The 24,957-nt window shown below is 27.9% G+C and overlaps 1 long non-coding RNA gene across 1 annotated transcript; it reads right to left on the bottom strand.

Moving 5' to 3' along the window:
* Positions 1-9,085: 9,085 nt before the first annotated feature.
* LOC122271925 (uncharacterized) lies at positions 9,086-24,814 on the bottom strand. Its single transcript, XR_006226671.2, has 2 exons — positions 22,181-24,814; positions 9,086-11,010 (listed from the first exon to the last, which is right to left on the bottom strand). It is a non-coding gene; the product is annotated as an uncharacterized lncRNA (long non-coding RNA).
* Positions 24,815-24,957: the final 143 nt, after the last annotated feature.

Raw genomic sequence — 24,957 nt, 5'->3', positions numbered from 1 at the left:
TGCAGAATATGTGATGAAATTAAAAAAAATTATCTACAGAATATGAGATCTTTTCATTTCAATATAATAAAAATTAATGATAAAAAAAGAGTTCTATAGAATTTTTATCAGTGTTCGGAAGAAAAGCATTACCATACAATCATTGAGAAAAATAAAAGAATAAAAAATATAAATATTCATAATTTAATCTTCAATTACCGTCAAACAAAATGCTTGAAATTGAAACCCAAGGGGGCTAAAACTTCTTTACAATGTTATTTAAATTCTTACTTTCTTTATCCCTCCTTTTTTTTTTTTTTTTTTTTTTTTTTTTTTTTTTTTTNTTTTTTTTATTTTGAAGGTCAAAGTGGACATATATCGAAATTTTAAATAGACTCTTTTTATTTATTTGGTATTACTCTCTACTCTTTCAGAAAGAATTGTTTCCTTCTTCCTCTTTCAAAAAATGAAATAAAAAAAAAGGATTTTACTTCATTATTTATTATGCTTATTTCTTATTTTATATTACTTAAAAGAAGTAACAACCAAGTGACAGAAGTAACAGCTACAGGTACTTTCAATGTAATGCACAGGAATTCTCGAAAAAAATTTTTTTTTTTAAATTACATGTACACCCTTTTTTACCACTTTTACTTCCTATTTCATTGTTTTATTTTATTTTTACAAATTTACACTACTTTGTAACAATCAATAGATAAAATTTATCAATTTACAAAATTTTTATTTTTTTGGAATGTATAACAATATATATTATTCGAAAGATAGGATCACCGCCCTTCAGATTTTTTTATCAGATATTAATATGAACTTTTACTTATTTTTTTTCTTCTTTTTTGAAATTGAAAGGGGTGAATAACACGAAATCAGCTGAAATTACTCAACTTCGTTGATAAAAAAACCTTCAAATTCGTCTTACTTTACAAGTATGGCACGTTTTTCTATAAAATTAGGTTTAAATGACTAATTCCTTAAAAGAAGAATTATTATTCTGGGACAAGTATAAGATAGCCTTTGTGTGAATAAAAGTACCTGCGAATAAGCCATTGGCAAAAATATATAACTTATAATTATAACTTATAAAGCTTTTTACTAATTCTAATATTATTGATATTTCTGAAATCCATGTCAAAAATTCAATAAGTGTGCAAATTTTCATCAAAATTTGAGATGAGTAATGTAATTCTGAGTCCTGTATGATTTGACTTGGAATAACTCTTAGACCCATTTAAAGGTTAAAAATTATTCTACATAGTTTTTTGCAAAAAGTATCTTCGTTCAATTTTATATTTTCCATATTTTCTGCAATACAACGCAGAAGATATAAATTACTGCATATTTTATTTCTTTTAAAATATAATAATTTTAGGGTAATAAATTAACTGTAGATATGATAAAATCTTACAATCTTTTGTTAATTAGTTTTTGTTGAAAACGAATAAAGCCAAAACTTCTTTATAGTTCCAAATTAGTTTTATGAGAATAATTTGACAGCTTTGATAGCTTTCTGATTCATGAATTAGCATGAATAACAACAATAAGACATAATTGACACATTAAAAAATATTTTAAAATGAAACTTCTGGAAAAAAATGAAATGTTTGATATTTAAAGTTTTTATTCACATTTAACAGATTAAATATTTTATTTTATTAGATAACACCTTTGAATAATCATTATTGTTTGCAAAGAAATGTGAGGTATGCATATGGATGGGCAGATAAAGAAAAAATTAGCATGGGAATCAAAATTCTAATTCATGAATTAGCATGAATAACAACAATAAGACATAATTGACACATACAAAATATATTAAAATGAAACTTCTGGAAAAAAATGAAAGGTTTGATATTTAAAGTTTTTATTCACATTTAACAGATTCCATATTATCTTTCATTAGATAATACCTTTGAATATTCATTATTGTTTGCAAAGAAATGTGAGGTATGCATATGGATGGGCAGAAATAAAAAAAAATTAAGACGGGAATCAAAATTCTGATTCATGAATTAGCATGAATAACAACAATAAGACTTAATTGACACATAAAAAAATATATTAAAATGAAACTTCTGGAAAAAAATGAAAGGTTTGATATTTGAAGTTTTTATTCTCATTTAACAGATTCCATATTATCTTTCATTAGATAATACCTTTGAATATTCATTATTGTTTGCAAAGAAATGTGAGGTATGCATATGGATGGGCAGAAATAGAAAAAAAATTAAGATGGGAATCAAAATTCTGATTCATGAATTAGCATGAATAACAACAATAAGACAAAATTGACACATGAAATAAATAAAAATAGTTAGACTTCAGCTGTAGCATTCAGTTGTGCAGTTGCAGTCGGAATAACGATGAATTGTCTGTTGTCCACTCGTTGCTCTTTGTTGCAGCATATTTTGCCACAACACATACCAACAACACAAAGTGAGATGCATGCCCCCACGACAATGGTATCAATAATAATGTTAAGAATAACAATATGAAACATAGCATCTTTTAATTCCTGAAATAATAAAATGGATTTAACATTGTCGCTCGAAATACAAGGATATTGTTTAAAAACGATACAGAATACCCTTTGTGGAAAATAATAATCAGAAGCAACACTAGCGGGCATCACTGAACTATATTAACATAACCACCAGTTGAACTCATTAATATTCAATTGTAACTGTCATCAAAATTACTTCTAGCAAAAAGCAAACACATTCAATTTTTTTAGTAACAGCAACTTCTGTCCTGTATGCAGTGTTTTAAAATATATTTTTCCTTGTTACTTACCCCTTCACCTAAATATTTCGTATTATAGTTTTCCTTAATATTAAACGATATGCATTCCTGGATAGATAAGTGTATTTTTAGAATTATAGTAAGCATAAATTCGGGGAAATAATAGAGAAGCCCTTTAAAAGGGCGCTATACCGCGGTAAAAAGTCTCTTTGACAAATTCTGATTTAACTCCATTGGTATTTTATAATTTAAAGTTTATAAAAAAGGAGTTCAGATTAACATGAAGTGAATACAAATGTTTTTAACGCATCAAAATGTAGGTAAACTATTGCATGACAGTGGACAAGGCTAAAAAAAAAATCTCATTTTGAGAGATAAAAAAACAACTTCAGGCACTTTTTAACCCGCTACGCGCAATTGTCTAGTATCTTTTTGTGAGGAATTCTAATTAGTTGACCTTTTTGGGGGTGGGGACTATGTCAATGATGTCAGTTACTTTTTCTAAGACGAGCAAAAACAAAACTGGATGCACATCATTATATTATAATAAAAAAAACTTAACGAATAAAGTCTGCAGAATATGTGATGAAATTAAAAAAAATTATCTACAGAATATGAGATCCTTTCATTTCAATATAATAAAAATTAATGATAAAAAAAGAGTTCTACGGAATTTTTATCAGTGTTCGGAAGAAAAGCACTACCATACAATCATTGAGAAAAATAAAAAGTATGAATGTTCATAATTTAATCTTCAATTACCGTCAAACAAAATGCTTGAAATTGAAACCCAAGGGGGCTAAGACTTCTTTACAATGTTATTTAAATTCTTACTTTCTTTAACCCTCCTTTTTTTTTGAAGGTCAAAGTGAACATATATCGAAATTTTTTATTTGGTATTACTCTCTACTCTTTCAGAAAGAATTGTTTTCTTCTTCCTCTTTCAAAAAATGAAATAAAAAAAAAGGATTTTACTTCATTATTTATTATGCTTATTTCTTATTATATATTACTTAAAAGAAGTAACAACCAAGTGACAGAAGTAACAGCTACAGGTACTTTCAATGTAATGCACAGGAATCCACGAAAAAAAAAATTTTTTTTTAAATTACATGTACACCCTTTTTTACCACTTTTACTTCCTAATTCATTGTTTTATTTTATTTTTACAAATTTACACTACTTAGTAACAATCAATAGATAAAATTTATCAATTTACAAATTTTTTATTTTTTAGGAATATGTATATAAAAATATATATTATTCGAAAGATATGATCACCGCCCTTCAGATTTTTTATCAGATATTAATATGAACTTTTACTTATTTTTTTTCTTCTTTTTTGAAATTAAAAGGGGGGAATAACACGAAATCAGCTGAAATTACTCAACTTCGTTGATAAAAAAACCTGCAAATTCGTCTTACTTAACAAGTATGGCACGTATTTCTATAAAATTAAGTTTAAATGACTAATTCCTTAAAAGAAGAATTATTTTTCTGGGACAAGTATAAGATAGCCTTTGTGTGAATAAAAGTACCTGCGAATGAGCCATTGGCAAAAACATATAACTTATAATTATAACTTGTAAAGCTTTTTACTAATTCTAATATTATTGATATTTCTGAAATCCATGTCAAAAATTCAGTAAGTGTACAAATTTTCATCAAAATCTGAAATGAGTAATGTAATTTTGAGTCCTGTATGATTTGACTTGGAATAACTCTTAGACTCATTTAAAGGTTAAAAATTATTCTACATAGTTTTCTACATAGTTTTTTGCAAAAAGTATCTTTGTTCAATTTTATATTTTCCATATTTTCTGCAATACAACGCAGAAGATATAAATTACTGCATTTTTTATTTCTTTTAAAAAATAATAATTTTAGGGTCATAAATTAACTGTAGATATGATAAAATCTTAAATCTTTTGTTAATTAGTTTTTGTGGAAAACGAATAAAGCCAAAACTTCCTTATAGTTCCAAATTAGTTTTATGAGAATAATTTGATAGCTTTTTATTCGTATTTTAAATATTTTAGGCAAAAAATCACAGAAGATATAAAAAATGCTGCTTGTATTCTTTTTTAAAAACTAATAATTTTCGATTATTAAAATAACTATAACAGTGAAAAAATCTTACAATAATTTTTTTATCAGTTTTTGTGGATATTAAATGTCAAGACTCCTTAAGGGTTAAAATTTTTTCGACATGAAAAGTTTTTTTTAGTGAAAAATTTGATTAGTCATTTTTTTTTAATTTCAATTTTTTTCTGCAATACACCACAGAATACATAAATAACACCATATTTTTTTTTTAAAAAAAAGTAATAATTTTAAGGTATCAAAATAACTTTAAATATTAGGAAATCTAACAATAATCTGTTTTAAAGCTTTTGTGGGAAACAAATAATGTTAAATAGTTTTTTAATGGTTCGTTTTCCTTATATTTTTCGCACATTTTGCAATACATCACACAAAATATAAATTATTATATGCATGCTTTTCTAAAAATAAATTTAGGCTATTAAAACAAATAGAAATTTTGACAAAATCTAACAATAATCAGTTTTAAAAGTTTTTGAAGTTAACAAATAATGTTAAGACAACTTTAAGCTTGCAATTTATTTCGCATAATAGTTTTCTAATTGTTTGTTTTTCGTATATTTTTCGCACATTTTGCAATAAATCACTCAAAATATAAATTATCGCGTGCATCTTTTTTAAAATAAATTATGCTATTTAAACAAATAAAAATCTTGACAAAATCTAACAATAATCAGTTTTAAAGATTTTGTAATAAGCAAATAATGTTAAGACAACCTTAAGCTTGCAATTTGTTTCGCATAATAATTTTTTAATTGTTCGTTTTCCTTATGTTTTTCGTACATTTTGCAATAAATCACACAAAATATAAATTATTATCTGCATGTTTTTAAAAATAAATTTAGGCTATTAAAAGAAATAGAAATTTTGACAAAATCTAACAACAATATGTTTAAAAGATAGTAAACAAATAATATTAACATATGTTTAAAAGATAGTAAACAAATAATATTAACACATCTTGAAGCTTGCAATTTATTTTGCAAAATAGTTTATTGTGCAAACTTTGATCGTTCGTTTTCCTTTTATTTTCCATGCATTTTGCAATAAATAACACGAAAAATAAGTAATTATAAGCAATTTTTTAAACAAATTTAGACAATTAAAACAAACAGAAACAATATCATTATTTTTTTAATGTTTCATAGAACGAACAAAACATAGGGTAAACCAACCAGTGAAGGAACACTACCCAGTGAAGGAACATTTCATATGTATTGATTAAAAATAAGAATTTGAAAGTTTTTTTTTAGACTGATTGGTAACAATAGCTAACTGCCAAACAATATGAAGTCATCTAACAATGTTTTGGATTACCTGGTCACATAGACTTCTCTGGAAAATTTTTTGAATTTTCTATTATCTCTGCAACACCTTGTTTTTTGAAAAAATTATAAGGTGAGTGTTTGTATTTATATGTTTGAAGTGGAATTAATTGCATGTAATAGTCTTATTTTTCTCACTGTGAAAAAGAGAATTCAAAATATAGTTATTGAAGTTACGTTTTATTTGTTTGAAGCATCATAGCATGGTAAAGTACTGAGATATGGGGGTGTTTATTCACTGGATCACCAAACGAAAAAAAATCAGTGATGGAACAAGTGTTCTTTTACTTAGTTTTTTTCTAAGTTAATGAAAATAAGAGATAAATTTTAATTTTCTTGTACCGTTAGTGATATTCCGCATCAAAAGTATGTTAAAAATACGAAAAACAACTTCGAACGAGTGAGGGAACAGGCATGTTCCTTTACTGGGCATAGATTTCCCAGTGAATGAACAGTATGTGTTAATATGATGACACTTTCATTTTCAATTCAGGGTTACAAAAAAAAGTTAACATTTTCCAAGTATTTATATGTTATAATTTCAAGAATAGGCTTGTTTTTAAATAATTGTATGGCTTATAAATTCATAAAGAGCATTAAAAAATAACCAAAATTAAGTGTTCTTTTACTGGGTGTTCATTCACTGGTAAGAGCTGTTTCTTCACTTGGTCTTCTTACTACTTGTTATTTGAACCTCCAAAACTTTAAAACAATATTATGTAAGTTCTCTACAATTTGCAATTAGTAACAAATTAGCAATTTGTAAAATTTGCAATTAGTAACAAATATGTTGACACTGTCATTTAACTAAAATTACGAATTTTGAAATTAATATGATTTCTTAAAAGGTAAGCGAAGCTTAAGTGTTCCTTCACTAATTAGTTTACCCTAATTTATATTTTACATAAATTTGCTCAGAATAAAGTTCCATTATTTAATTCTATGTTGAACACGGGTGAGAAAAAATGGATGAGCTTTTTTCTGTGGAGTGAATATTTAAAGAAAATAATAAGTTATTATTAATTTAAAAATATTTTTTCACTTCAATCCATCAAAGAATATAAAAATGGATTTAATCTACCTTTACATGAAAACATTTTAAAATTTGCTGTATTAATTAGGCATAAAGGCTTCGGAAATTCAGACGATAACAATGATTCATTGATTAAAATATTTATTATATAATATAAAAAAGATATTAAATGGAATAAAAGTTATTAATTATTTCAAATTTCACGTATTTGAAAAAAAAACATGTTTAATCTCTAAACAAATAGACTATTTATTAAATTATAGCAAAAAAGATTTTAACGAACTTGAGGATTCGAAATGAATAAAACATTTAAAAAAAGTATGCAATTAAAAATAAACATGTAATTATTATAAATATTTAATTAACTGTAATATTTGAATGTATATTACCGTCATTGAGAAACTCTTGCAAATGTCAGAATAATACCTGTAACTCTGCAGCACCTAGAATAAGCTCTATCTAAAGAAAATGGCTCACAAGTATTTTAATTCCATTATAAAGTACTCAATTGGCTATTTTTTGGCGAAAAATGTTTGGGAATAATAGCCACAAGAAGGGATACTTCTAAGATAAACAATCCGGTGTTTAATTTTTTGCGGCTTCATGGTTGCATTTCTTTCGCTTAATTTAAGTGTAAAATCTTGGGAATATAATATAAATGAAGACTAATTCGGCTAGAAGACTAATGTTTTTATAATCTGTATCTAAACTAGATAATGAAAACACCAAGTTTAATTAGGTAACGTAAAGCAAAGGGAAATCCCCGTTTTATGAACAACCAAAAGCTTTGTAGTTTCTTTTTTTAATCCTCACAAGTTTTATTTCTAATGGTGAGGCAAAAATAAAAATAAATGAACAGGAACAGAAGTAAAGATGACACAACAATAAATTGACCGAAGTCATTGCCTCATAAGTTCTCGGAGTCGCCCCTAAGGACTGCACAGTGGTGTCTATACATAGGGATATTAGATAATCCTCACAAGTTACGTGATTGAAATAGTTTATACTTAGTATTTTTTTAAAAAAGTGAAAACAAAAACTTTAAAATACAGATGAAAGTTAAATTTCCTTTATGATTGTATGAGTTTCTTTGAAATAGCTGTTAATGGTGAAACAATGAAATTCTTGATAGATGGTTTAAACAATCTTAAAAAAAATATTCTTTTCATGTAAAATTAACAAAAATATATTTTTTAGAAGTATTTTTTGTGTGAACTAATTTGGATTTGTTTATTCTTTATCATTGTGCAGCAATTCATGCTATCGACTTTGTACCGTGATTATATATACATAGCTGCCAACTCTACTGGATTTTGCCAGATTCACCTGGTCTACTGGTTTAATAAAAATTCTCCTGGCTTCTGTGCATTTTAGAAAATTCCCTAAAATTGAAAAAGTTACCTTAAAAAATCCCTATTGAAATAGAATTTTTGCGCAGATTATTGCTTGCTTGAACATTTAAATAAGTGTTACTAATGCATGAAGAAGCGAGCCACATTTATAAAAGTCAGTTGACTATCTTTAATGAATTAAATCCTTATTACTATTCAAAATTAAGAGTAAACATAATACATTACATCGAGTTCATTCAGTGTTAATTGTAACTGGAAAATATTGCAGTTTTTTATTTTTATTTTGATGGCTAAAAATACCTAAAATTCCCTACGTGTAAAATATTAAAAACATTTTGTAACAATTGTCAAGAAATTTATTCTATTTCGTAAAATCTACTGGATTTTTCCCTATCCATGTTTGCAGCTATGTATATATTATATAATGCTGATAGCTATTTTTTTTAAATTTCAATACTCTTTTTAATACTAAGAACTAAACTACTGTTTTCGAAAACTCATAATAAAATTATTGGGCATTGATTTTGAAACTAATATTATAAAGGAAAATGCATTTTTATTGTAATCCACAATCAACTAATAACATTATTTACTAAACAAATTTGATAAAGTAAAAAATACATTAAAAAAACACTAGAATTTTATCAAAATAAATGTCACTTATTCAACAAAAATGTTTAAAAGATATTCAATAATAAAACTCAAGCTGAATTACGGAACAGAAAAATTTAAGAAAAGTTTCATTGATTTAAATTATTTATACATTATCAATTGGCTGTTGTGTTAATTAAAGTTACAGGGTTGTGTCCATGATTATAGTATAATATAGCACCACGAATATAGTATATATACTTGCTATGAATGAGACTCTGACAATAACGGTGTTAAATAATAATGCAATAATAACATTCAAAAAACTGTCACACTTGTTGTAATATCACTGAGGGCAATAACACATTGCTTCATCAGAATTGCCTCGATTCATTTTAAGTTCACAATTTTAGGGGTTTGCCTTCATTTAAGATACTTATGCAACATGTTTTTAGTTCTCGCAGAATATCTCAATCCTGAAAGAGCAAGTTACTAAACAAATAAAGAGATTCAATTAATTTCGGAAGAATCTCTCATACTAATTGTAACGCTTGTTGTGATATCACTGATGGCATTTACACATCGGTCCGTCAGAATTGCATCAACTTACGTAACATCATTTTTTGGAGCATTTTAAGTAGATAATTTTTAGGGGTTTGGTCTCAGACTACTTACCATGCAACATTGTTTTAGTTTTCATAGAATATCTCAATCCTGAAAGAGCAAGTTACTAAGCAAATGAAGAGATTCAATTCATTTCGGAAGAGTCTCTCATACTAATTGTGACACTTGTTGTGATATCACTGCTGGCATTGCACATTGCTCCGTCAGAATTACATCAACTCACGTAACATCATTTTTTGGAGCATTTTAAGTTCGTAATTTTTAGGGCTTTTGCCTCAGACTCTCTCTCAGACGTTTGTCTCAGACTAGTTCTCGCAAAATATGCCAATTCTGAAAGTTGCAAGTTATAAGTAAATAATGAGATCCAATTCTTTACAGAAGTGCCCATCATTCTAATTGCAGCATTTGCTGTGATATCACTAAGGATATTTACACATGGCTCCGTCAGAACTACATCAACTCATGTAACGCCATTTTTTTTATGCATTTTAAATTCATAATTAAGGGTTTGGCCTCAGATAAGATAGTCATACAACATGTTTTTAGTTTTCACAGAATATCTCAACCCTGAATCTTGTTGTGATATTACTGATGGCATTTACACATCGCTCCGTCAGAATTGCACCAACTCACGTAACGCCATTTTTTGATACATTTTAATTTTTTAAATTAAGTAGTTTGATCGCAGACTGGATACCAATGCAACATTTTAACTATAACTCAAATGCATCTAACTTACACCGAAAATTCATATTTTATTAGCGCTTTATAAGACTTATACGTTGTTGGTGGTGACAGAAGCAATTATTTCCTCTGTAGCATTATAGCTTAAAAGAGTGAATATATATTTATTAGATGAGTGATACTATATTGATATTGATATTATATCGATATAAATATTCGATAGCACCTTTGCTACACAATGACGACGAGATTATCTTTATTAGATGAGTGATACTATATTGAGATTGATATTATATCGATATAAATATTCGATAGCACCTTTGCTACACAATGGCGACGAGATTATCTTTATTAGATGAGTGATACTATATTGATATCGATATTATATCGATATAAATATTCGATAGCACCTTTGCTACACAATGACGACGAGATTATCTTTGCAGCAACATATTCCACTGCCCCTACAACAGCATCTGCATATGCACCATATGAAAGCAGCAACTATTACGATACATATAAGAACTTCAAGTAGTTCCCAAATCATTCTCCTTCCTTGGACCTAGAATGAAAATAATACTTTAATCAAATGAATTAAAATATTGTAACGAAATCACAATATTGAGATTTTTTGTCTTAACATAGAAGTTAATACCGTCATGTGGGGCTACTTTGTGCAGGATTTCTCAGTTTTTGAACTTTGACATGTAAAAAACTATGTTAATTCAAACTTAAATAAAATTTATCGATATTATATTCATAACTGGACTCAGACGAGTGAATTTGATCAATATTGGCATTATTTGTATGTAATATTTACGAATAATAGGTCAAAACATGCCTTGCACAAAGTAGCCCCCAAGTGGGGCTACTTTGTGTAGCATTGGAATTCAGTTTAATAATCACGTTTTTGGTAAAATATTGATATAAAATTGTTAAAAAAGTTAATTGTTGACATTTTTAATAACAAAAACATCAAGATATGCAAAGATATTAGTTTGAAAATAATTTTACTATTTTCTTTAAAGAATTTTTTCTTGAAAAGAATGTTTATTTCATAACATTTGAGTTTAAACAAAAGGAAACCATATACATTTTTGAACATTGAAATGAATGAAATTTAGAAAATAATAATTATTACATATTCATTATCATTTATAATACTGATAAATTTGAACATAACATGCTTGAATGAACATGACAGAACTTGCTCTTCAGTTTCTGTCAAAATGACCTGATGTCCTATAAAATATATTTTTATGTGTTAAATCGTTTTGTAACAAACCAATACCCTGTGGTGCCACCTATGTCCCCACCACCGAGACTCAGTTCAAGTTCGGATATGAAACCCTAAACATGACTTTTCCCCTTTCCCCGAGTTTTCTTTAATTTTAATTCTTTTTACTTTTGTTCAAATGTAATTTATGTTTGTATCTGTGGTTATTAATTAAATTTCTTTATTAAGTGTACTTTTAGTCACTTTTGTCCTAATTTACAATTAATTTGAAATAGCCGATATTCCGTTACACTACAGTTTGATTAATTCATTAGAAAAATCTTTGTAGACGAAAAATAATAGTTTACCAGCACGTTTCACGTGTTTCTTGTGAATTTTATTAGAGATAGTATTTCTGTGGATTTTGTACTTCCGAGAAGCTTCTGCAATCGACATACCACCAGCAACTGCTTGCAAACATTGTTGCAGCTTTTCGAAAGTGTAGTCATGGTAGTTTCTCGTTCCAGATATTTTTTTATAACGTCTGAAAATTTTTCGGTCGAAAAAAAAAACGAATGAAACTTTGCACGAAGTAGCCCCACAGTGCATTTTTTTTCATTTTCTGTTTATTTGTTATTAATTTTCAAAATTTTTTAACGCTAACATGATATAATTGTTTATTAATATATAAATACAAAATTTTGCACTTACGACAATTGTTTTATCAACGTCTTTGCATTTCACAGCTAAAGTTTCCACGCACACTTTTCGACGTCTGACGTTCTCGGAAAGAAGTTGACATTGGATAAACAAAACACACTCTGAGATTGTTTTAAAATTCGAAAAAAATGTTTGTAGTAATAGAGGAGACTTCTATCTTTAAATTCTACGCATTTTCAACGTGAAAAAAACATAATACTGAATAGCAGCACTTGAAAAGTGTCAAATTAGAATTTGCACTGCAGAAAGTAGCCCCACATGACGGTACCTTATTTCAGCTCCGAAACGCCAAAATATAGAGCTCTCTTGATCAGCTGTTCCCAAAAATTTTCCTTCGGAATTTTAGGGTTCCATGAAAAGATTAGCATTAGAAAGATTTTTTAAACCAGAAATAATTATACTTATTTCCAATCCCTAATCCATAATTTATTTAATATTTTGAACATTTTTAAGGAATCTATGTGTGTAAAATGTTAGAGGAAATATGCAAATTTTTTGTAATATGATATTTTTGATATTGTAGTCACAATATTAGGATTTTTGTCTCCATATAGAAGTTAATACCATATTACAGTTCCCAAACTCCAAAATATAGGACTCTCTAGATCAGTGGTTCCTAAAAAGTTTCTTGCTCAATCCTAGGACTTATTGAAGCGATTCGATTTTTTTAAAACCAGAAATAATTATATTTATTTCCAACCCCTAATCCATAACTTATTTCATATTTTGAATTTTTTTAATGAACCTATGTGTGTAAAATTCCGATAGATATAAGCAATTTTTTTAAAAAAAGTCTATTTAAATAATAATATGTTGAATAAATTATAGAAAGGATATACATTTATACAAGAATTTAGTAAGTATTTTTCACCGAGTTACTCAATTCAAAATAAAATAACAACATTCTTAAGTAAAGAATTGGTTTTCTGATAACTGTGATAATTTTTTTTTTGAAAACCATAATTCAGTTTGTTTAAGTCATTCGCAGCATATGCAGACACTAAGAACAATTCATAATAATTAAATATTTTATTTTTTAATTGCATTAAATATTTTGAAAATAATTAGCAGTCTTATACAATGATTATTAGCAGTTTTATACAATGATTTTTATAATTACAGTCTTTTTTAATTGCTGTTCTATATCTTAAATAACTAAAGATGTTCTAGATCTATGACATCTAATAATGCAAGACAGTTATTAGATGTTCTAGATTTGTTAAAATAGCTACATTCAAAAATTAAGAATTGTTAATAAAAATTTTTCTTTCTTTCCTTTTTTTATTTGGAAAGCCATTATTCAATTTTTTTTAATCATTTTCAGCACATGGATACACCAAGAACAAATTCATTAAACATTTTTTCTTTGCATTCAATATTTCGACAAAAAATAGCAGTCTTATTTGTTAGTATATTCAAAGCTATAAATGAACTTTTTTTTTTATATAATTTTGATTTATTTCCACTAAAAGAAGCTCGATTAATTAGGTTTTCATAACCATAAAAAAATGGAGAACGATGTTGCAACTTAAGAAAAGGCCATTGCGTTATAGGATTTATGTAACCATCCGCGGCAGCATATAGTTCCGTTTTATTTCGTTATAAAATTATACAAATATGCCTATAAAACAATTTAAAAGCTTTTAAAAGTTAAACACGTCGGGCAAAAATATAATTCGTGCTATCTTTTACGATATATATGATAGAATTATCAAAAAAGAAGTTATAGTTTCGTAGTCTTACTGGAATCCTAGACTTGGCGACATATTTCGATAAATAAGGCGAGCATTCGTTTGAAAAGGAACAACTATGTAACGTTGCAAGAGGTCTGGATTTAATTGGACCACTAAAAATAGCGCGTCTTGTGCTGACATGCTCTTAACAAATCAAAGAGATAAGGAATTTTTACTTTTATTTCATTGCAGACGAAAATAGTCTGCACGAAATGAAATTTGTTATTCTTTCATAAGTTTCTTTAAATGCGAAAGAAAAGAAAAATAGTCTGTCTGTTCCAATTTTTAGATTTCATTTTTATTAGTTCTGATTACTTGCTAATTTATTATTCAATAAGTTTTGTTTTCCTTCATTTCACACCATTTAAGGAAAGCAGTCAAAGAAAAAGGCAACGTCGTTTCAAGAGTTGGCGTTGTTGATATACGTTTGCGCGGGGAGCTTGGCATCCATTTGGCGTACACTTAGATGCAAAAAGGCTCTCTCCTTAGCAGTGGCGTACGCAGAATTTTTTCAAGGGGGGTGTTCATAATTTTCTGAAACTGCTAAAAGAAATTCGAGTCTGTAATAAAGCACTATTATTTATCTAATTTAGACAGCTGGACAATTTTGACTTTTTATTTCGACAACATTGTTTAGTTAAATTTTGATTTGATTTTTTTAAGTTTAGGAACATAATGTAATATCTTCTGAAAAAAGTCCAATGTCATACGGGTGGGAAGTAACACTTTGAGGACCACTTTCACATTCATCAGATTTTGTTATGCTAGAAACGTTTTCTTCAACTGAAGTATCACATTTCTGTACAACAAAAAAACTTACATTGGTACTAGATGCTGTGCCCTCACTAATTTCAGGTCGTGATTTTTTCACAAAATAATTAAAAATCGTTAAATTCTTGCGTTTTGACATTCTAAAGATCCAAGAACAGCAAATATCTCTCTCTCTCTATATATACATATATTGGCACAGAAATATCCGCTATGCTAGGATCTCAAAGTTTCGAGCTGGAATGAATAACTTCAACGAGCACAGTATCTCCAATGGTATTGTTACTAATTTTTTCCCTAGTCGAAATAGTGGCGACGACGGGTTCAGCGATTGAATGAACTTTTTGTTAAGACAAAACAGATTTAACGACAAGCTCCGAAAGACAAGCGGCAGAGATAGATCTTAGACTGACTAACTAACTCCACTGTACTCCGTTCCCCCTTTTATATAATTTTTCACCGCATCTTCAAAATTCTCGAATTGTCTTTAAGACGACAGAACGTCTAGGATTCCAGTAATCATTGCGTAAAGACCTCGCGAATGACAGCTAGTCTCGAAAACTATTATACTGGCAGGACAGAAAGGAACCAGTCCGTAACAGTATCACGTGAATTTGGTTTCAAAACTACAACCCTATTATAGTAAATGTTTTTTCACTATTCTGAGAAATACCGTGAGAAAAAAAGGCAAATAAAAATATATAGTCTTGAAAAATAATAGCACGCATAATTTCTACTAAAAGTTTTATTTTTGCCATTTTATCTGAGCTTAAGGGGGGTGTTTAAACCCCTAAACCCCTCCCTTGCGTACGCCACTGCTCCTTAGAGATAATGGTTTTTTCTTAACTTGCAACAGAGTATAGATCTTCTAATAGGTAAGGCTTTTTCCTGAGGTCTACACAAGTGATGGCGGGAAAAAAAACCGAAGAAAAAAGCACCTTAGTAATTCTTGTATAAATGTGAAGTCGAAATCAATTTCAAACTCTGTTGAACCCGAATTCGATGTCACTAAATAATTAGTCGAGCGTTGATCGGCCTGTGTAGGGGGCAGAGAACTGTCCTTACATCAGAAAGGTTCTGGGTTCGAATCGGGGGCAAGGCATGGATGTTTTTTTCTTTCTGTGTTCTATGTCCTTTGTGTGTGAATGTGACCCGCCCTAAAAACGGGTTGTGGTAGGGTGACGTGGGGGACGCTGCTCCACCTCCGTGGCTCCGTCCAAGGCCACCTCGAAAGAAGGAGGAGTTACTCCTTTTTCTTTGGAGGCGGTCTTGCTTCGCCACAAGTGCCCACTGGGTAACGAAGAGAGAGTTAGCAATTCTGGCACTTTCTGTGGCCGATGGGCAGTAGTTCCAAATGACCACCATTAAAAAAAAAATAATAATAATTAAATTTAAAGAAAAAAAAACATGTAAATTTACCAACGAAATTCGAAAAATAAAAATGAGCAAAATACAATACTAAATAAACCACAGTAGCCGGAAGAGAAAAAAGATGAAATACAGAACATGAAAAATTACAATGGCTCAGATGCGCGAATCAGGGTTAAATGCATTTCCACGTTTTATGGAGAATTAAAGAGAAACTAATGAAATGAATAAAAAAAAAAATTCCAGGGCATCAAGATGAGCTGATGTGACTGAAATAATTTTAACATTGTCGAAATCGAATTCATACCCAAGATTCCGACAGTATAAAGCAATTGATGATTTCTCGAATTCTTGATGAATCTATTATGTCAAAAATTTCCTTATGTCTAAAACAAGTCTATATTACTTAATTGTATTGTTAAAATTTATCAATTAATAATAGTCTCTAGGGGAGTAAATTTTTTGACGAGTTAAATATTAAATATATTATTAGAGTTAGAACTGCACAAATTTTCTTTATCAGTCATTTTATAAAAGCAGCAAATGAATTAAGCTTCGTTATTAATGAACAAAAAACAAAATTTATGGCATCACCATCAGTGCATGCGTTAATCATACGCATACCCTCCAACTGCTACGGAATTTCCGTAGTTTCAGAAATCTTCTTTTCAGACGGTAGCAAAATTAATGTCTTAATATTTTAAAAAAATTAATTTTAGCGTAACTTGTCCACTATTACTTATAAAAGTGCAGGCCATATTGGCTAGATTCTTAAGTTCTGATAAAAGTTTTATGAGAGATCCATTTGCTTTAAAAATTTCTACTTTGGTTCGCTACCACTAGAAAGAATTATTTTCAAAATCCTCATAAGTTGGAGGGTATGCATACGTAACCATCATGCGTAACATCATGCGTAAACATCATGCGTAATCATGCGTAAACATCAATAACAATTATTAGGTCTATTCACTATCTATCCCTAAAAAAAAAATACCGGATGTCTTGGGCTGTTCCATGACGTCATAACATGACGTAACTATTTTTTTTTCTTTTTAACGTAGCGAGTGTGTTTCATTCGTTAGTTTGTAACAGTTGAAACGATAGAATTGAAACAATATTGAATATTTTTAAACAGTTATTCACTTTATTTTAATTCTTAATGAGAGAATCACATAGTTTGTTCGTTCCATTAAAGAAAAAAAAAGATATTGTTATGGCTCGGAACTGAGATCTACGTTATGTAAATTGCTAGTATGTTATTTTATATTTTATTTTAGTTAATAGTCGCAATCATATGAACAAAATAGTTCTAGGAATAAATATTGAATGATTAGGTTTGATACGTGATTAAATTTGTATCACTTTTATTTCATTCTCATTCTCATCTTAATTCTTATTTTTCTTTTCATTCTCATCTTAATTCTTAATTCTCATTCCCATCTTAATTTTTCTTTTCATAGCAAATTGCCCATAACTTGAATCATTTATAATTTTTTTTAAACTTTAAATAAAAACTTTATGCTAAACTTTATAATTCAACTACACAAAACAAAAATTTACAACTCTACTATTTTTATACTTCAAAAATAAACTTTATAACTCAAATTAGTTTAAATCAAATCATTCGTATCATTCAGAGAAGGTTATAAATAGGTTCCTTGTGCTGCCATCTGTTGATAATAGAGAAAACCACCTTCAGAAATAAGATGAATAGTTACGTATGGCAGTGAAACAAATCTAATTCTACGCTAAACAAATCTAATTTAACAAATCTTCACAGAAAAATTTTGAAAGGAATTTTCAGTCTAAATAAAGTATATAATACACTGTGGATATTGAGCAACACTAGTGAACTTGACCAATAATCAAGCGAAAAAAAATCCAGTTTGATTTATTAAATCAAGACTTTTGCCATGGCCAGAGTTCATTGAAAGGTTAAACGATATTAGAAATCGTAGTAAAGTCCTTAAATTGTAAATCTTTAAATTCAAGACCAATAGGTGGACCGGAAAAAATAAGATTACACCAAAGATCTAAACACCTTGAAGGAGAAAAACAGGAAGTCAAAAGATAAATATTGGAAAGTCTGAAACGATATTGTTCTGCAAGACAAGACTTACAGCAGGCTGTAGTGTCGTAGAAATAAGTAAGTAATAAAATATTTCAATTTAATACAATATTTTTTAAAAATAAATAACTCGTTGAAAAGGCATTGTTTGTTTATTACGATATAACAATGTTAGTACAATAAGAGTTATTGAAATTAAGAATTGTTTTTGATTTGCTAAAAAGTTCTATTCAATTTGTTGAATAATAAAAAGTGAGGAAAGCTGCTTTCCGTAAATTTTAAATGAATCCTTGTATGTTAATTAATTTTTTCAAAGAAATATTTAATTAGGCTCAGAAAATTATCTAATTACATGAAATTCCGACTTAATCCGAAACGAATTGATCATTATATTTATATAATTAACAAAATGCTTTTTCCCGTGCTATTTTTTCCTATTTCTTTTTCGCTCTTTTTAGACGCTGCTGTTTTTTTTTCTACAGAAACGGGCGGGAAAAGAAACGTATGGTATGGTGTCAAAGATGGACATTGAAATGATGCAAAAGAAGGGAAGGGATCGGGATAGCCTGGTCGGTAGAGCGCTGGCTCGAACCCCTCCGGCTAAAGACTCCCCATGTGTTAAAATGGTGACTGATGTACGCTAAATCTGCCTAGTCCCAAAATCCTCCATGTTCCCATAACAGATTAATACCTCTGGGGAGAACCGCGATGACTCAGGGGATAGAGTGCTCGACTTCTAATGCGGCGAACCGGGTTCGAATCCCAGTCGATACGAATTCTACATCTGGTTTGCGCCGACCACAGTGCTAACTTGAAATATTCTCAGTGATAGACGGTTCATGGGTTAGAGTCCCCTTGCAGTCAGGCTAATGGTAGGAGGTTCTTGTGGTCTTCTTCTCCATGTAACGCAAATGCGGGTTAGCTCCATCAAAAAGTCCTCCACGTAGGCAAATTTCTCTCACTACTCGATTCAGGAATTCCCTTGTCTTCTGGATTGGGTTCAAAATTACAAGGCTACTGAGTTGAACGTTAGTAGTCGTAAACCCACAAAATTCGGTCGGATGTTCGACGACGATTATAAAATAAATAAAAAAAATACTTCTGGAAGTACTGAATGGGAGATTAATCGTTCTCTGATTCTAGTCAAAATTATGATCTGTGAATGAATGAATGGATGTATGAATGGGTCCGCCCTATAAACGGGATTAACATATGAGTGTGGTAGAAGTTGAATTCTTGGCCCTAGATGGCGCCACTGATAAACAGGCTGATAACATGGCTTGACAGGCATACGTCAATAACAAAGGAAAAGAAACGAAAATTTTAATCAATTGGTTTTGTTTTGATTTCATTTATTTCATAATCGACGTTGAACAGCAAATCCATTTTTCGGTTCGGGAGTTCAATTCCAAATTCTCGTAAATTCGAACTCACCCCAAAAGACGAGAAAACTTTTGTATCAAACGTCGAGAAAAAATGGCCTTCATGGAACTAACCTGCAATTGCGATACATGACTCAGAAAACCAAAGAAAAACTTTCCCTGTTTGCAGAATGGCTGAGGGATTCTGACCCTCTGAGGGTATTATATATTTGTGAGCAAAAATTTCTCGACTCACTTCTCAAATGGCCAAATACCCAAAAAATAAAATAAACATTAAAAATCCAAACTTTGGATCCCTCTCTTGACCTTATTATTAGGACTAGATTTCCCAGATTGTGACTACCACTTATATTTTGTGGAACAGAAATCCGAATTCGTCGGAAAAAAAGGTATCTTTATTCAGAGAAGTACGTTTTTGTGTCTGATTTCGTTACTTAAAATATCGTCTGCACTTATTAATTAGCATATTTGAAGATACCTCCTCGAACCATTAAGAATCTAGAACGTGAAGATCCTATAATTCGATCAAAAGTAATTCGTGGTAGTCCGTTTATTTTTTGATCACTGTACAAAAAAAAATTACTCTTTTTTCTTTTAAACTACAGGTATGATCGTTTGCGGATAAATTTTTATTTCCATTCTCTTATACAAACATACTTTCAAAAAAAAAAAAAAAAAACGTTGCTTGCTTTGCATAAAAAAAGTTGGCGTGCATAAAAAAATAATAAGTTGATGAAAACGCTACGGACAAAAGCCGCGGAATTGAGTAATTAACATCTGATGTAATAGAATATGGTCGTACAGCTTATTGTTTTTTTAAAAACATTGTTTATTGTCTTTTCGAAAATTTGTCAATGAAAATAGGAAAATTTATCTTTATATACAAAGACAATAATGCCTCTTTAAAGCTTTTTTAAAGCAAAGTTAATTAAGTAATTTTCAGGAAAAATAATTTTTTAATTCTATAGTTATTAAACAAAAAATATGCATTTAGAGTCGACTTATTATCGTTTGAAATTTATTTTATTCTTTTAATTTTTGTTTCTTTTGTCCTCAACTTGTTGGGTTTTGACGGAGTAATTTGATTTGAAGAAAAAAATTTTAAAAAATTTCTTTATTAATTTCAAATTATAGTTGATTAAAATTACTTAGTTTGCAGAGAATTATTTATTATTTATTGTTTAGCTATGACATAAATTTATTCTAAAATCATATTATCATTTGGAGTATTTTTTTTACCTCAATTCTCATTGTTTCTAAATTCATAAATCCAAATCCCTATCATAAATCGTTATTATCTTTAATTTTTCCTTATCTTTAACTTTATAAATCTTTATCATGTCATTCGTAATGAATTACTAATCATAATTATTTAATTATTAATTTGTAAGGAATCATTTGTAATTAATTCTTTAGCATATGGGATGACTAGAGGTATTTATTATAACATCATAGTATCGTTTGAAATTACTTTTTTATCTTAATTTTCGGTGTTTCCATTTTTTTAAGAAATCCTTTATCATATTGTTTATAATTAGTTATAAATTATAAGTATTTAATTTGTTAAGAATTATTTACTATTAATTCTTTAGCTATGAGAAGAAAATATATTTTTAATATAGCATCATATTATTAATTAAAATTTCTTTTTTCCCTCAATTTTTGTCGTTTCATTTAACATTTGTTGAAATTTTTTTGTTATCGTTTATAATTAATTTTTAATTATAATTACTTATACCAACTATTGAAATAATTTAAGCGAAAAAAACATAAAATTGAATTTTATTGAAATATATGATTGTATGTTGTGATATTTACGTTGATATAATATCAATTGAAAAAAAAAAAGCATTACTTTGAAAAAATATGTTTGCCAACAAGTTAACAATGTTGATTAAAATGCGTACACTATATTAAAATATATATTCTATTACGTTTAATAAGATTAAAAAGATTTACTACAAAGATGTTTTTCAGATAGTCTTAGAGTTCAAAATCATAAAAATATCAAAAATTACTAACATGATTAAAATTCTCCAAAAATACATTTTCAACAAAATCTCCTACTTCAGTTAATTCTTCAATTATTTATTCTAACTGTTACCTCAGTTAATTATCCTGACTTTTAAAAAAACATGTTTTTTCTGGCAGTTATGATGTCAAAAATCAAGAAATAAACATTTACTAATAGTATTACATTTTTTAAAAATTAAATATTTAACAAAATCTCATACTTCAATAGATTGGAAATGACAATCAACGGATTACATTAGTTCGAAAGGATGTATTTGGCATCAAATAATCAATGTAGTTTGAAATCGTTGAAAATTATAAAAATATGCATGTTTTAAAGTTTAATAACATGTATACACTAATCATCCTTTTCCAAACAGTCAGTGTCTAAAATCATAAAATAAACTTATACTAAAAAGATAAAAATTATCCCAAAAAAGTGAATATTTAACAAAATATCTTACCTCACGTTATTTCCGACATAAATTAGATTTGTAGTGACAATTAATAGAATTTGTGAATATTATAGTTTCTTCGCTCCTGTCTGGAGTTACTAATGAAAACAAAACCATGAAATTCTTACAAGAGGTCTTTTTTTTTTTCTCAAATGAATATTTTTTTCTTTCTTTTTTCTTTTTATTTAGTTACATCACGGGAAGAAACGGGTAAAAATATTCCCGTCATTTTCTTTCTTATCACGTGATTTCATCACGTGATAAGTGCTTGAGTGGGATATAAGTGAAAGTGAAACTGTTTCTTGAATGCACTTTTGGTTGCGTTTCAGACTTACAATTATAATTTCGAGTTTTATAGGAATCGATCATTCGGAAAATTTAGGGCTTCTTTTTTTATTTTTTAAAAAAAAAATACTGCAATTAGTGTTTTTTAAAAAAAATGAAAAACTATTTTTGTATCTAAATTAGAACAAGAAGTTTATTTTTTTTTGTTCCATTAATCTTTAATATATGCAGAAGTTTCGGATTTTTGTTTTTCGAGAATAACTTTCTTTCTCACTTTTTTTTCAAAATTTAAGGCAATAAATCTTCCTGAAATTAGGAGTAATTATAATCCAGCCATTTTACTTTAATTTGCATTCAGGAAATGAAAAAAAATTATTTTCAATTTTAATGCATAATATTTTTTTTTAAAACGATAAAGAATGAAGCAAATTGAAAAATGAAATTTTTAATCTTTTTTTAAAAATGTAATAACTGTTGTTAAATTTGCATTATTTTAATGAAAATTGACCATTTCCTGAAATTTAATCATTTAATTATCCAAATTAAAAATAAAATTTTAAAGCTTAATATTTCCAAAATTATCAAAAATTGAAGACTTTATTTTTTATGATTTTTTTTAATTTCAATTATTTTTAAAATGTCTTCTATATAGTTTGTAAGAAATTTAAATTTCTTAAACGGCACATGAATACAAGAAATTTAAATAATATGTACAGATTTGAAATGGTTTTAAAAAATTATCTCAGATCGCCTTACGGTAAGGTCTCTGGTGTTACTAAAATTTGTATAAAATTTTTGCCTTATTTTAACTCAAGTACCATTTCTTTTTGATACCTATAATGGATTATAGTTTTTAATAGCCATAAAAAAAAGTATTTTCTCAAGTTTTAAAGGCAATATATGTACTTTAATGGCAAACATGCTTAGAGAACTAATTTAAGTTCAACCAATTGTAAATAGCAATTTTTAACGTACGACAACTGAAAAACAAATTTAACCGAATAAATGATTTTTATGTTATGTTCTAAGGTATTATGAGAAAATACCTACATTTTACCCCATTTGCCAAATTTTATGGCAGATTACAAAACCTTATTTTTTTCTTAATTTTACCAACACTATACCAGTTTACCAATCCGTTTCGGTAAAATTTTCCGAGATTTTTGATGTTTCCATAGAAGCCGGAACATGGTACATTTTTTGGTGTTTTTGACCTTATTTTTTTTCTCAGAGTGTGTTTTTTTACAAATTTATATGTAAAAAAAATACACACTTTTGAATTATCAGAAACTATCATATTTATCATACTATGAATTATTGTAAATTATCATTATCAAATTTTTTTCTCAGTGTGTATTTTTTTACAAATTTTAATGTGGGACACTTTTGAATTATCATAAATAATCATATTTTTCATACCATGAATAATTACCATATTTTTTTCTCAGTGTGTATGTTTTTACAAATTTTTATGTGGTTCACTTTTGAATTATCATAAAATATTTGAATATGATTTAATGTTGAGAAGTTTTTACAACGTAGATAGTAATCTAGGAATATAAAAATATGTAATTAATTTTATTGATATGTTTTATACATTTTTGAAGGACTGCAAATGAGTTGGCAGTTGCGCAGTCACTCTTCGTATTTTTAAAGCAATTTAAGTACAATATTTCATAACAATTAACAATATTTCATATATATTTCGTTTCTTTTAATTAAAATAATAGAATTATTTGTGTTTCGGCATTACATAGAGTTGAGCAGAATTCATGTTTATTAATAAACAATTGATATTACTCTTGAATTTTAAATGGTTGTAATTTTGTTCAGAAATAGTAGAAAAAGTTAAGCAGAATTAAAAAAACAGTTATTTTCAACTCTTTGTATGGAAGTAAATTTTTTCTATTACCCTTTCTTAATACGAAAATTTACAACGTAAACAGTTTATGGCTTTTGATCATTTTATAGATATTATCGTTATTGTTTCAAAGCTTTACCATGTACAAGAGACATTTAAAATGTATTTTAAATATTTTCTTAATTTTTTATTGAATCAAATATCTTAATTTTTATATAATAACACAATCCCAACTGTGTACAATGTTTTTGAGAGGAGAAACAAAAAAAAATATATTATTTTAACTCCTTATCTAACTTAATTACTATTTGTTTCAGGTTTTTAACAATATTTGTTTAGCAAGCTGCAGATATATAAGCAAAAGAAAAGTTTTGGTTTTCAAGAATTCCAATCAATGTTCTTGAAGTAAAAATATTTATAAAAAAAAAATTAATTTTTTTTTTAAAATTTCAATTATACTATTTATTTAAAAGAATATTAAAATTTTAACAAAAAGAAAACTTNATTTTATAGATATTATCGTTATTGTTTCAAAGCTTTACCATGTACAAGAGACATTTAAAATGTATTTTAAATATTTTCTTAATTTTTTATTGAATCAAATATCTTAATTTTTATATAATAACACAATCCCAACTGT

The sequence above is a fragment of the Parasteatoda tepidariorum genome, chromosome 6 (genome assembly GCF_043381705.1).
Source record: "Parasteatoda tepidariorum isolate YZ-2023 chromosome 6, CAS_Ptep_4.0, whole genome shotgun sequence".
Classification (NCBI taxonomy): domain Eukaryota; kingdom Metazoa; phylum Arthropoda; class Arachnida; order Araneae; family Theridiidae; genus Parasteatoda; species Parasteatoda tepidariorum.
Note: the sequence above shows the minus strand (reverse complement) of the source record. Positions and strands in the feature narration are given on the sequence as shown.